This window comes from Lissotriton vulgaris, chromosome 2_1 (genome assembly GCF_964263255.1).
Source record: "Lissotriton vulgaris chromosome 2_1, aLisVul1.2, whole genome shotgun sequence".
Lineage (NCBI taxonomy): Eukaryota > Metazoa > Chordata > Amphibia > Caudata > Salamandridae > Lissotriton > Lissotriton vulgaris.
Window position 1 is genome coordinate 952,584,070 of NC_141687.1, and position 12,847 is coordinate 952,596,916.

The following is a 12,847-nucleotide window of genomic DNA, read 5'->3' on the forward strand; positions in this document are numbered from 1 at the left end:
TCAAGTCAAGTCAGAAATTTGTATAGCGCGCTACATACCCAGAGGGTCTCAAGGCGCTTGAAGAAGGGTGGGGAGTTATTTGTCGAAAATCCATGTTTTGAGTTGCTTTCTGAATGCTAGGTGGTTCTGAGTGAGACGAAGGTGAGGGGGAAGTGAGTTCCAAGTTTTAGCTGCTAGGTAGGAAAAGGATCTACCTCCCATGGTGGTTTTGTTGATGCGAGGTACAGTGGCAAGGGCTTGGTTGGAGGATCTAAGTTGGCGTGAAGGGGTGTAGAAGGATAGTCGTGAGTTGAGGCATTCGGGTCCGATTTCGTAGAGTGCTTTGTGTGCGTGGTTAGGAGTCGGAAAGTGATCCTCTTATTGACGGGGAGCCAGTGGAGGTTTTTCAGGTGATCAGAGATGTGCTCTTGACGCGGGATGTCTAATATGAGCCTGGCTGAGGCGTTCTGGATACGTTGTAGTTTCTTCTGGAGTTTTGCGGTGGTGCCGGCGTATAAGGTGTTTCCGTAGTCCAGTCGGCTCGTGACCAGAGCGTGGGTGACTATTTTTCTGGTTCGGTGGGGATCCAGCGGAAAGTTTTTTTGAGCATGCGAAGAATGTTGAAGCAAGATGAAGAAACGGCGTTGACTTGTCTGTTCATCGAGAGTGAGGAATCCAGGATAACGCCCAGGTTCCGTGCGTGGTCCGTCGGGGTGGGTGCTTTTCCAAGGGCCTCTGGCCAACGAGAGTCGTCCCAGGCGGAGGGGGAGGTACCTAGGATGAGGACTTCTGTTTTGTCTGAGTTCAGTTTCAGTCGGCTGTGCTTCATCCATTCGGCTACTTCTTTCATCCCTTCGTGAAGGTTGGTTTTGGCCGTGTTAGGGTCTCTGGTGAGTGATAGGATCAGTTGAGTGTCGTCGGCGTAGGAGATGATGTTGAGGTTATGTTGGCGTGCGATGGCCACAAGGGGGCTCATGTAAACGTTGAAGAGGGCGGGACTGAGTGAGGATCCTTGAGGAACTCCGCAGATGACTTCAGTAGCCTCTGACTTGAATGGTGGAAGGCGGACTCTCTGGGTTCTTCCGGTGAGGAACGAGGTGATCCATTCCAGAGCTTTTCCTTGGATCCCGATGTCTTTGAGGCGCTGTAGAAGGGTGCTATGGCAGACTGTGTCGAATGCTGCGGAGAGGTCGAGGAGGATGAGGGCGACTGTGTCTCCATTGTCCAGTAGAGTTCGAATGTCGTCTGTTGCTGCGATGAGGGCGGTTTCGGTGCTGTGCTTAGCTCGGAAGCCGGACTGTGAAGAGTCGAGGGATTTGTTGGTTTCGAGGAATGTGGCGAGCTGGTTGTTGACAGCTTTCTCGATGACTTTGGCCGGAAATGGGAGGAGCGAGATGGGGCGATAGTTTTTTAGTTCGGTGGGGTCAGCTGTGGGTTTCTTCAGGAGGGCGCTGAGTTCGGCATGTTTCCAGCTTTCCGGGAAGGATGCGGAGTCGAAGGAGCAGTTGATGACGTCTCGGAGGTGCGGTGCAATAATGGAGTCTGCTTTGTTGAAGATGTGGTGAGGGCAGGGGTCTGTGGGGGATCCTGAATGGATAGAATTCAGCAGACGGATGGTGTCCTCAGTTGAGATTGGCTTCCAGTCCTTGAGGGTGTTCAGGGGGGGTGGGTGTCCTGCGGGGGATTGGGTGGGCTGGTCTCCGGGTTGGTTGTCAAAGCTGTTGTGGATGTCAGCAATTTTATCGTGGAAGAATGAGGCTAGGGAGTCGCAGAGGGCTTGAGAGGGGGTGATGTCGTTGGAGTTTGCTGAGGGGTTGGTGAATTCCTTGATGATGTTGAATAATTCCTTGCTGTTATGGGCGTTGTTATCTAGACGGTCCTTGAAGGCTGCTTTCTTGGCATTTCGGATTAGTTGGTGGTGTATGCGGGTGGCGTTTTTGAAGGCGTCCTTGGTGCTGGTGGTTGGGTCTTTTTTCCAGGCCTTCTCGAGGGAGCGACAGAGTTTCTTGGATTTCTTAAGGTCGTCGTTGAACCAGGAGGCCTTCTTGCTGCCTGGTTTGATTTGTTGTTGTTTCAGCAGGGCTAGGATGTCGGCGCTGTTGGATAACCATTGGGTGAGGTTGGTGGCTGCTTGGTCAGGGTTTGAGGAGTGGGCGGGGGGCTTTTGAAGAAGCGATGAGGAGATCTGGTCGATGGTGATTTTGTTCCAATTTCTTTGCAAGGTGGGTTGTGGGTGGTTGTTGGTTGTGGGCTTGTTGTAGGTGAAGTGAACGCAGCTGTGGTCAGTCCAAAGGAGAGCTGTGGTGTGGCTGAAGGAAACATGCTTGCTGGAGGTGAAGATAGGGTCGAGTGTGTGACCTGCGATGCGGGTGGGGGTAGTGACAAGTTGTTTAAGTCCGAGGTTTGCGAGGTTGTCCAAGAGGGTGGTGGTGTTGCGGTCGTTGTTCTTTTCAAGGTGAAAGTTGAGGTCTCCCAAAAGGATGTATTCCTCGGAGGGGAGCGCGTGTGGAGTGATGAAGTCCGTGATGTCTTCACTAAATTGTGCGCGGGGTCCTGGTGGCCTGTAAAGGAGGGTGCCTCTGAGTGTGGTCTTGGGGTCGATGTGGATCTGGAAGTGAAGGTGTTCAGTGTTGGCGAGATTGACGTCGGAGCTGGTTGAGATGCGGATGGATTTCTTATGGACGATAGCGATGCCTCCTCCTGTGTGGCCGGCCCGGTCCTTGCGGATGATCTTATAGCCTTCCGGGATGGCAATGGTGATGTCCGGGGCAGAAGAGGCATTCATCCATGTTTCTGTTAGGAAAGCAACGTCCGGAGAGATGGTGTCTAGTAGATTCCATAGGTCGATGGCGTGCCTGTGGACCGAGCGGGTGTTGAGCAAGATGCATTGTAGGTGGTTGGGGTCGGATATCTGTGGTCTGATTGTGGATTAGGAGTTGGTCTTGTTACCGTCGAACTTGCAGGAGTAACAAGAAAAGGGTCCATGGGTGTATCCAGGAGCAGCTTGGGCACAGTTGAGGGAGCGGCTGGGGTTGAGGGCTTGGAGGGTGGTGGCATCGTAAGTAATGCGGGAGGGCTGGGCAGTGCGAGGGCCAGGGGGTCTGGCGCTGGGCACGGTCCAGGCGCGGACGGGCGTAGACGGGCTTACCTTTGGTGCACCTTCGGCGCGCAAGGGGCGCGATCGCTGCGCGTAAACGCTGCGCGGGGATGCTGCGGTCATATAAGGATGGTGAAGGGGGGGAGGGGCGAGGGCGGGGCGGGCTCAAGGGAACAACAACAACAAAATCAAAATGGAGGGGAGGGCAGAGCAGGGCGCCGGGGGATAATCACAGAAACAATGCGCAGGTAAATATCAGAGCAAGCAGCCAGTAAAGCAGTGACCAAGCAATGTAAACGCAATTGAATCCTGGCGCTATTAAAAAACAACACTTCGTCAAAATGCAGCTTCACAATACGATACCGCCTTTCAGCACACAGACAGGGGAGCGACCACTCAAGGCAGGAGCGAGGAGTAGATCACAGCGCTGCGAGGTCAGGGGACGCTCTATATTGGTAGTGGGAGGGCGGCTCAGCTGGGAGGCGGGGCGGGCTCAAGGGAACAACAACAACAAAATCAAAATGGAGGGGAGGGCAGAGCAGGGCGCCGGGGGATATCACAGAAACAATGCGCAGGTAAATATCAGAGCAAGCAGCCAGTAAAGCAGTGACCAAGCAATGTAAACGCAATTGAATCCTGGCGCTATTAAAAAACAACACTTCATCAAAATGCAGCTTCACAATACGATACCGCCTTTCAGCACACAGACAGAGGAGCGACCACTCAAGGCAGGAGCGAGGAGTGGATCACAGCGCTGCGAGGTCAGGGGACGCTCTATATTGGTAGTGGGAGGGCAGCTCAGCTGGGAGGCGGGGCGGGCTCAAGGGAACAACAACAACAAAATCAAAATGGAGGGGAGGGCAGAGCAGGGCGTAGGAAATCAGAAACTGCTGTACTGTCATGTGTCTGTTTATTGGTTCAAATGATGTGGGATTTCTTTTGTTAGGTAGGCAATATGGCTCCATATGAGGACAGACCAATTTTATTTAGCCTATTCTATAGGAAATTGTCTGATGTACCCCCCTCCTTCCAAGGTGTTAAGGTCTACACCTGAAAATGTGACCACTGACTCAGAATATTTGAGTCATGTTTGATTTGCTTTGTTTCTGACATAATGTCACCCTATGATTGGAACAATGGAATAAAGATGTTTTAAAGCAAGACACTTGTGTGTTTGTGTTGGTGTGACATGGTTGCGATCCTGAGCAAAACATTGTATACATGCAACATATCCTGCCTACACTAGTAGCTTGTTTGGGCATTGAAAAGTACACATGGGAGTACAAGTATACATTGTTAGATGAGAGATTTACTATAGCAGAACATTTGTTTGTGACATATATTTATTAAAGTGGTGAAGGTAAAGTGATACATTGTGCAAAAAACAAACATAACAAAAAAAGTAAAGTAGTCAGTCAGGTCGCATGAAACCATAGTTGTAGATGCCAAATTGTCTGAAGTCCAAAGTACTATCCCCATCAGAAAGAGAAAATTGTCTAGAAATAGTCCACAGAGTGAATGTGTTACACACAGTGGAGAAATTAAGGTTGAGGTTTCTTGCTGGAAATGGTGGGCGTCTTGCCATCTGCACCTACTGTATTTTTACATGGATGCCCCCACTTGTGAACGAGGTGGGGATCCACTCGTGTAGACACAGGCGTGTCTGCAGGCGTGTCTTCCTCTGACAGGACCTCCCTTCCTGTGGCTGCCGCAGATGTATTTAAAAACTTTTTTTTAAACTTATTTATTAAGTTTTATATAGCGCTGGCTGGATCCGGAGGTCTCAGAGCACTTTACATGAGGAAGAAGCATTGTTTCAGATCATGGTTACAAAGTTACATCAATTACTGCAGCGTAGTTGCAGGAATGACAAGAGCACAAAAGCATAGCATAAACATGATTAAAAAAATAGGCAAGGGGAGAGAAGAATATTTGAGAGAGGGAAGGAATAGAGAAGGTAGACAGAGAATAATGGAGTGAAGAAGAGGGGGAGGGGTAGGAGGCACACTGGGGAGACGAGGAAAAACAGTGTCCGACGTCCGGCTGGGTAAGTGACAGCTGAGGGGTGAACCAGAGCCAAACTCCTCTAAAGCTGAGTGTGACAGCTTCAGCGGTCATCAGCCAAAGGTTGCTCGGGCTCCGCAGTACATACAGAAAGGTTATAGTTTCCACCTAGGGGGGGCATAGTCAAAAGTTCTTTTGAGTGCGCCAGTCAGAGTGTATGGTGCTGTGCTCCCAGTGGTAATGGGATTTTAAAAAAACAGGCCTCCGCTGTGTGAGACTCCCTTGTCACTGTGGACTCTCTCAGAGGGGTCTCTGAGACTCTAGGTCATAAATGCTGGATCCCTCCCCAACAAGGGGAGAAGGAGTGCTTTGGAAAGGGGCCCACTCATGGTGGCCATTATTAGAAAATTGGTGTCAGATGTCCCCTGTGGTGGCCAGCTTAGGGTCAGGCACCCATGCGCAAGTTAGGGCTCTGTGTTCTACTGGCGTGATCCCTGGGGCCGCATACCATGGGGGGGATCTTTCCTCTGCTTTGTATATTGGTTACTGTTATCGGCGAGCTCTGGGCCCTGCTCTTCGACTTCATCAGCGCTGCATGTGCCACTGGTTAACTGCTTTCTGTTCTTCCTGCAGCTAGGTGCTGGCCCTTTCGTCTCCTCCTATTCACTTATGGCCCCCCCTATGCATGGTTTCCTCCGTTACTTGCCGGTCCATTGACCCTTGCGCATCGCTGCCTGGTGCCGAGCCCTCCAGCCAGCACATGAGTGTTGTGGGGGATGGGGGGGGGTGCGTTGGGTTCCTTGGCTACCTCTGACAATCTAGTGCTGTCTGTTCACTGTCAGAGTCTTTTTCCTTTTTATTTTGGCTTTAGTTTTTCCCCCTTTTTTGTCCTTTAACCCCCGTCCTGATATGGGCTCCCGCTGAGTACGTTTCTTCAGTCTGCCCCACTTTGGGTCGATTGGGTGCCCTGCGTTCTTTTATACCCCCCCCCCCCCGTTGCTGGCGCCGACTGGGCTCTCAGCTCATATTTTGACATGTGCTCGGGGGCAGCTGGGGGGGGCGGGGTTCTCTGCTGTTCCCTGTCTATCTGAGGGTGCTGCATTGGTGCTGTGTTCACTTTTCTGGATCTCGCCTAGCCAGCACCATTGTTCACTCTCTGGGCGCAGCCATGTTGTGAGAAGTCTCCGTCCCGCCCGATCGCCCTAGCGGTGGTCTGTTTGGGTTTCATCGCACCCTTCGAGTTGTAGCCTGATTTTCAAACAATAGGAAGTTTTCAGAAAATAAGTGGCATCTCACTGTTGAATTCGAGGTATCATGTCACAAGGTCCGAGTTGGGGGTCAGGCATCCCGGGTTATGTGACAGTGTGTCGTTGTTGCAGAGTCCAGCATGACTGGGGTGAATGTAGATGGCCTGGGTGTAGTTGGACCACAGGAAGCCGTAGATGGTGGTGGAAAAACCCTGCACACAATTGTGTTGATGTCCTGCAGCACACCAATGAGCTGCCCCATGTTGGTGGAGAGGTAACATGTGTAATTGACCATTCCAAGGCATAGTTATGTACAATACAGGCGATCACACAACATAGTTGTATATTTATCATTAGTCATCATGTGAGCAATGCAGAGTCAATGGGTCACCTGCCGCTTCTAATCAGCTGACTTAGCTGAATGCCTTTTAGATATTTGAGGTACACGCTTGGTATGGTGTCACTTATGCCATCAATAGTTTCAGTTACGGAGACCAGGGCAACATCATGCTAAGTAGACAGAAATGTCTCTGAATAGAGCATTGTTTGTAGATTGCTCAGTCCATGAGAAATTAACATAAATTGTAACATGTCAGACAAGTGAGTATGGGCAAAATCACTGTTGTATCTTGTTTTGCATTACAGAAACAGGGCCTCATAGCAGTTGTAGTCATTTCAATCTCTACTTCCCAACACTTGAGAAATGGTTAACTCCATTAAGAAGTGAACATCAGTTGTATATATTGAAACATATCATGGTTCCTGGGAAGATGATTTAATAGTAATACACTTACAGACAGCATTCCAACCCTTTGCATGTAATGGAAATTGATACATGTGATCTTATATGCAACAATACACATGTTATACTGTTATGTTATACTGTTTTATCGGGCGTGCAGCTACTCAGCAGAGTGTTACCGGCGCTAGGCAATGGGAGACCGACCAGTGCACCTGGATTAACTGTTAAAGAGCCACGTTTTTTGTTTCCTCTGAAAGATATCCAGGTTGTGTGCTCGACAAAGGTGTTATGGAAGTTTATTCCAATAGAGTAGGCCCAGGTAGAAAAAGGATCTTCCACCTATTCTGAGGCGCTTGATACGGGCACTTTTGGAAGGTGCGCAGAGTATGAGCGAAGAAGGCGAGCTGGATTGTAGATGCTGATCCTCTCCCTTGGGCACAAGAGTGTTGCGGTGATGGGGGGGGAGAGGTGCGTTGGGCTCCTTGGCTGCCTCTGACAATCTAGTGCCGTCTGTTAACTGTCAGACGTTTTTTCCTTTTTATTTTGGCTTTAGTTTCCCCCCCTTTTTTGTCCTTTAACCCCCTTCCTCATATGGGCTCCTACTGAGTACGTTTCTTCAGTCTGTCCCCACTTTGGGTCGATTGGTTGCCCTGCGTTCTTTTATCCCTCCCCACCCCTGTTGCTGGCGCCGACGGGGCTCTCACCTCATATTTTGTCTGGTTGTGCTCGGGCAGCTGGGGGGGGGGGAGTGGGGGTTCTCCGCTGTTCCCTGTCTGTCTGTGGCTGCTGCGTTGGTGCTGTGTTCACTTTTCTGGATCGCGCCTAGCCGGCACCACTGTTCACTCTCTGGGCGCAGCCATGTTGTGAGAAGTCTCCTTCCCGTCCGATCTCCCCTAGCGGTGGTCTGTTTGGGGGGTCTGCCGAGGTTTCCCCGCACCCTTCGAGTTGTAGCCTGATTTTCAAACAATAGGAAGTTTTCAGAAAAATAAGTGGCATCTCACCGTTGAATTCGAGGTATCATGTGACGAGGTCAGGGTTAGGGTCAGGCATCCAGGGTTATGTGACAGTGTCTCATCATTGCAGAGTCCAGCATGACTGGGGCGAATGTCGATGGCCTGGGTGTAGTTGGACCACAGGAAGCGGTAGATGGTGGTGGAAAAACCCTGCACACAATTGTGTTGATGTCCTGCAGCACACCAATGAGCTGCCCCATGTTGGTGGAGAGGTAACATGTGTAATTGACCATTCCAAGGCATAGTTATGTACAATACAGGCGATCACACAACATAGTTGTATATTTATCATTAGTCATCATGTGAGCAATGCAGAGTCAATGGGTCACCCGCCGCTTCTAATCAGCTGACTTAGCTGAATGCCTTTTAGATATTTGAGGTACACACTTGGTATGGTGTCACTTATGCCATCAATAGTTTAATTTACGGAGACCAGGGCAACATCATGCTAAGTAGACAGAAATGTCTCTGAATAGAGCATTGTTTGTAGATTGCTCAGTCCATGAGAAATTAACATAAATTGTAACATGTCAGACAAGTGAGTATGGGCAAAATCACTATTGTATCTTGTTTGCATTACAGAAACAGGGCCTCATAGCAGTTGTAGTCATTTCAATCTCTACTTCCCAACACTTGAGAAATGGTTAACTCCATTAAGAAGTGAACATCAGTTGTATATATTGACACATATCATGGGTCCTGGGAAGATGATTTAATAGTAATACACTTACAGACAGCATTCCATCCCTTTGCATGTAATGGAGATTGATACATGTGATCTTATATGCAACAATACACATGTTATACTGTTATGTTATACTGTTTTATAGAGCGTGCAGCTACTCAGCAGAGTGTCCCGGCGCTAGGCAATGGGAGACCGACCAGTGCACCTGGATTAACTGTTAAAGAGCCAGGTTTTTAGTTTCCTTTGAAAGATATCCAGGTTGTGTGCTCAACAAAGCTGTTATGGAACTTTATTCCAATAGAGTAGGCCCAGGTAGAAAAAGGATCTCCTACCTATTCTGAGGCGCTTGATACGGGGCACTCTTGCAAGGTGCGCAGAGGAGGAGCGCATAAGGCGAGCTGGAGTGTAGATGCTGATCCTCTCCCTTCGGCACATGAGTGTTGCCGGGGATGGGGGGCTGCGTTGGGTTCCTTGGCTGCCTCTGACAATCTAGTGCTGTCTTTTCACTGTCAGACAGTTTTTACTTTTTATTTTGGCTTTAGTTTTCCCCCCTTTTTTGTCCTTTAACCCCCATCCTGATATGGGCTCCTACTGAGTACGTTTCTTCAGTCTGCCCCCACTTTGGGTCGATTGGTTGCCCTGCGTTCTTTTATCCCTCCCCACCCCTGTTGCTGGTGCCGACGGGGCTCTCACCTCATATTTTGTCTGGTTGTGCTCGGGCAGCTGGGGGGGGGGGGGGGGGGGGGGGGGGGGTTCTCCGCTGTTCCCTGTCTTTCTGTGGCTGCTGCGTTGGTGCTGTGTTCACTTTTCTGGATCGCGCCTAGCCGGCACCATTGCTCACTCTCTGGGCGCAGCCATGTTGTGAGAAGTCTCCGTCCGCCCGATCTCCCCTAGCGGTGGTCTGTTTGGGGGGTCTGCCGAGGTTTCCCCGCACCCTTCGAGTTGGAGCCTGATTTTCAATAAATAGGAAGTTTTCAGAAAAATAAGTTGCCTCTCACCGTTGAATTCGAGGTATCATGTCATGAGGCGCCGCCATCTTAGGGTCAGGCATCCAGGGTTATGTGACGGTGTCTCGTCGTTGCAGAGTCCAGCATGACTGGGGTGAATGTAGATGGCCTGGGTGTAGTTGGACCACAGGAAGAGGTAAATGGTGGTGGAAAAGCCCTGCACAAAATTGTGTTGATGTCCTGCAGCACACCAATGAGCTGCCCAATGTTGGTGTTGGGGGTGGCCAGCTCCTTGTGTATGTCACTCTGCAGCTGCTTCATCTCCCGGATTTCCGTCAATAGATGGCCTATCATGCCTTGGGAGTCCTGATAGACTCCCAAGACTTGGTCAACATTGGCCTGGGTGTGAGTGGCCCCAGTGGCCTCACTCAGCAGGCCCACAGTACCCCTCCCATGAGGCCTGTGCCCTTGGCCAGGGTGTACTCTCCCAATGGTACCTTGTTCCTCTTTGACAGGGCTTAGAATTGTCACCTCAGAATCCAGGACTTGGGAGCACAAGATGGTAGTGACTGTGCTAGGTACACAGGTTGGGGGGAACTGGGGTTGGTTGAGGTGTTGCAACTTGAGTGGGAGGTGTTGGTGTGGGCACAATGAGACTCACTGTTGCCGTCTGACCAGGCTGACCAGATGTGCCGGGACCGTCATCCACGTCCACATGTCCAGGAGTGTTGTCATCACTGAGAGCTTCATCTGGTGGTGGAGTGGGAGTCTGTCCAGTATCCAAGCTCTGCCCAGGTGCTGTGCTAGTTCGACCCGTTGTGAAATAAAGAATATTGTTATTGGTGGAAGTGTGGTATCTAAATCCAAATGTTTTGTGTCAAAGTAAGTGGAGACCTAGGGAAAACAAAATAGGTAGAGCTTAATATTGTGATATATGTCCATGGTATTGAACTTGTTAACAAGACATTTGAAGACATCTTTTTCAGTTGCGGAGACCAGGGCAACATCATGCTAAGTAGACAGAAATGTCGGGGCGTGGCCACAGAGCCGACCAAGATGTCCGCATCTGTCTGAAGCTCCGCCAGTCGGGACTAAATACCCCTTCATTGCACGATGTAAGAGCACCTCTCCCGCAGCAGACACCTTCCAGCAGCACCCAGAGTATGGGAGGACCATTCTGATGCCAGGCGCGGAGCGCTGCGGGACAGGGGACTGGAGCGGCGCGGACAGCTGGAGCGGCCTCACGGCCTAGTCCGACGAAGAAGATCGCATTTACGGGGGCAGTGAGTTTTGCTCAGGCGAACTCCCGGCGCTGCCCTACGCTCCTCGCACACTACTTTCTGTGGGCTCTCCTCCCCACGCCGCACCTCCGTTCGGGCCCCGCTGGTTGCGGGACGCACTCGGGGCTTTGCGGCCTTATGGGCGGTCCCGAAAGGGGGGCCTGTCGTGTTGGTTTTGGTGGGGTAAGGGGTGGGCTTGCGGGGAGGCCCTGGCACTCCAACATGGAGCTGCGGCGGCACTGGGCCTAGTCAGGCGTGCTGACTCCCCCCAGTCCCTCCTGCACGCACGCTGGCCAGAGAAGCGTGCCGGCCTGCTCTGGGTGATGCATGCAGGAACTGGACAACGTCACCAGTACCTCTCCACCCTGATGCTGCAAAATCAGGACCACCGGCTGCCCTGGGACCCAGTTTCTCCCCTAATACCTGGTGATAACTGATGACCTGGCCTTCCACTGGGGGACTGGTGCTACTTATGTTTCATTGGGATTGGGATGCCAGCTATTGCACTGAGATCTGGGCTGGCAGCAGTTCCCCATGCCACCTTATTTTGTGCGGTTCATTGAGACCGAGCTGCAGTGAAGGCCTGAGGTCACCCTGGTGCTTTGCTCTGCCCCTTACGCTGGTCATGTGTGGCTTTCCCCTCACCATACCCTGGAGGCTTCTCTTCTAGTCATCAGCTGCCCGATGTTACCATGTCTGCCACATGGTATTGGCTGCCACGTGTTGATCTTACTACTCAGCGCTTTAGCAGGGAGTCTCTCATGTGCTCTGTGGTAGCCTCTTCGTCCTTTGGCCTCATGGTATCGGCAGATCTGCTCACTCATTGTCCGGCCCCTTTCCTTTCCCTACAGGATGGGGAAGAAGGACCTTAAACAAAGAATGCTACAGTTTGATAAAGCTGCTGGAACCGCGTCAGATGTCTCTACTGGTCAGGCTGGTGGGGCAACGGTCCCAAGCGATGCTGAGGCCCCAGCCTCTCTTGCAACGGCCATGTTAGCCAAAATGAGAGCCGGTTTTAAGGCGTTGGATGGGCGATTTGATGACCTAGACAAGAAACTGGCTGACATGGGATCTAAAATTCAGGCACATGACCGGCAGCTGGATGTCGTGGAGGCGAGAGTGTCGGACATCGAGGACGGTGCATTATCCTCCTTGAAGCGGCTTAATAGGATGGAGAATATCCTCAAAGACGTAGCTATCAAGAACAAAGATTTAGAGGCTCGCAGCCGCTGAAATAATATCCGAATAATTGGAATTCCAGAGACGACCGCCACTGGACGTATGGACACTTTTGTGGAACAACTACTGGCAGAATTGTTCGGCAGGGAAACATTTACACAAAGCTTCGTGGTCGCTGGGCCCCCGTCCTCGACCGGGCCTTCCCTCGCGGCCCATTATTGCCAGGCTCATGAATTTCAGGGACAGGGATGCCGCCCTCCACTCCGCCCGTGACATGAGAGCCATCCAATGGCAAGGGAGCAAATTGGCTTTTTTCCCTGACTTAACTATCATTGTTTAGGAGGCGAGGCATAAATACCAAGGGGTCAAGGCAGCTTTGAAGAACTTGGGTCTCAAATACGGCATGCTGTATCCGGCAAGATTAAAGTTGGATGTAGATTGCAGATCTCAAGTGTTTGACACTCCGATGGAGGCACAAGAGTTTTGCCAGGAATATAAGAAGAACCATTCTGCGCCGACCGATGTGCCGCAATCTGCCTCCCCGCTACAGGGGGGTTCACAGAACAGCGTTGAGATCTTCTCCCAACTCGGGACTGGTTAACTGATTTTTACATTTTTTACTGTGTTCTGCTATGCTTAGATCATACATACATTTTTCTTCTATGTGATGTTAT

The 12,847-nt window shown here is 50.9% G+C and overlaps 1 pseudogene; it reads right to left on the minus strand.

Annotated features, from left to right (window-relative positions):
* Positions 1-9,810: 9,810 nt before the first annotated feature.
* On the minus strand, positions 9,811-10,821 carry LOC147731463 (uncharacterized; annotated as a pseudogene).
* Between the last annotated feature and the right edge of the window lie 2,026 nt (positions 10,822-12,847).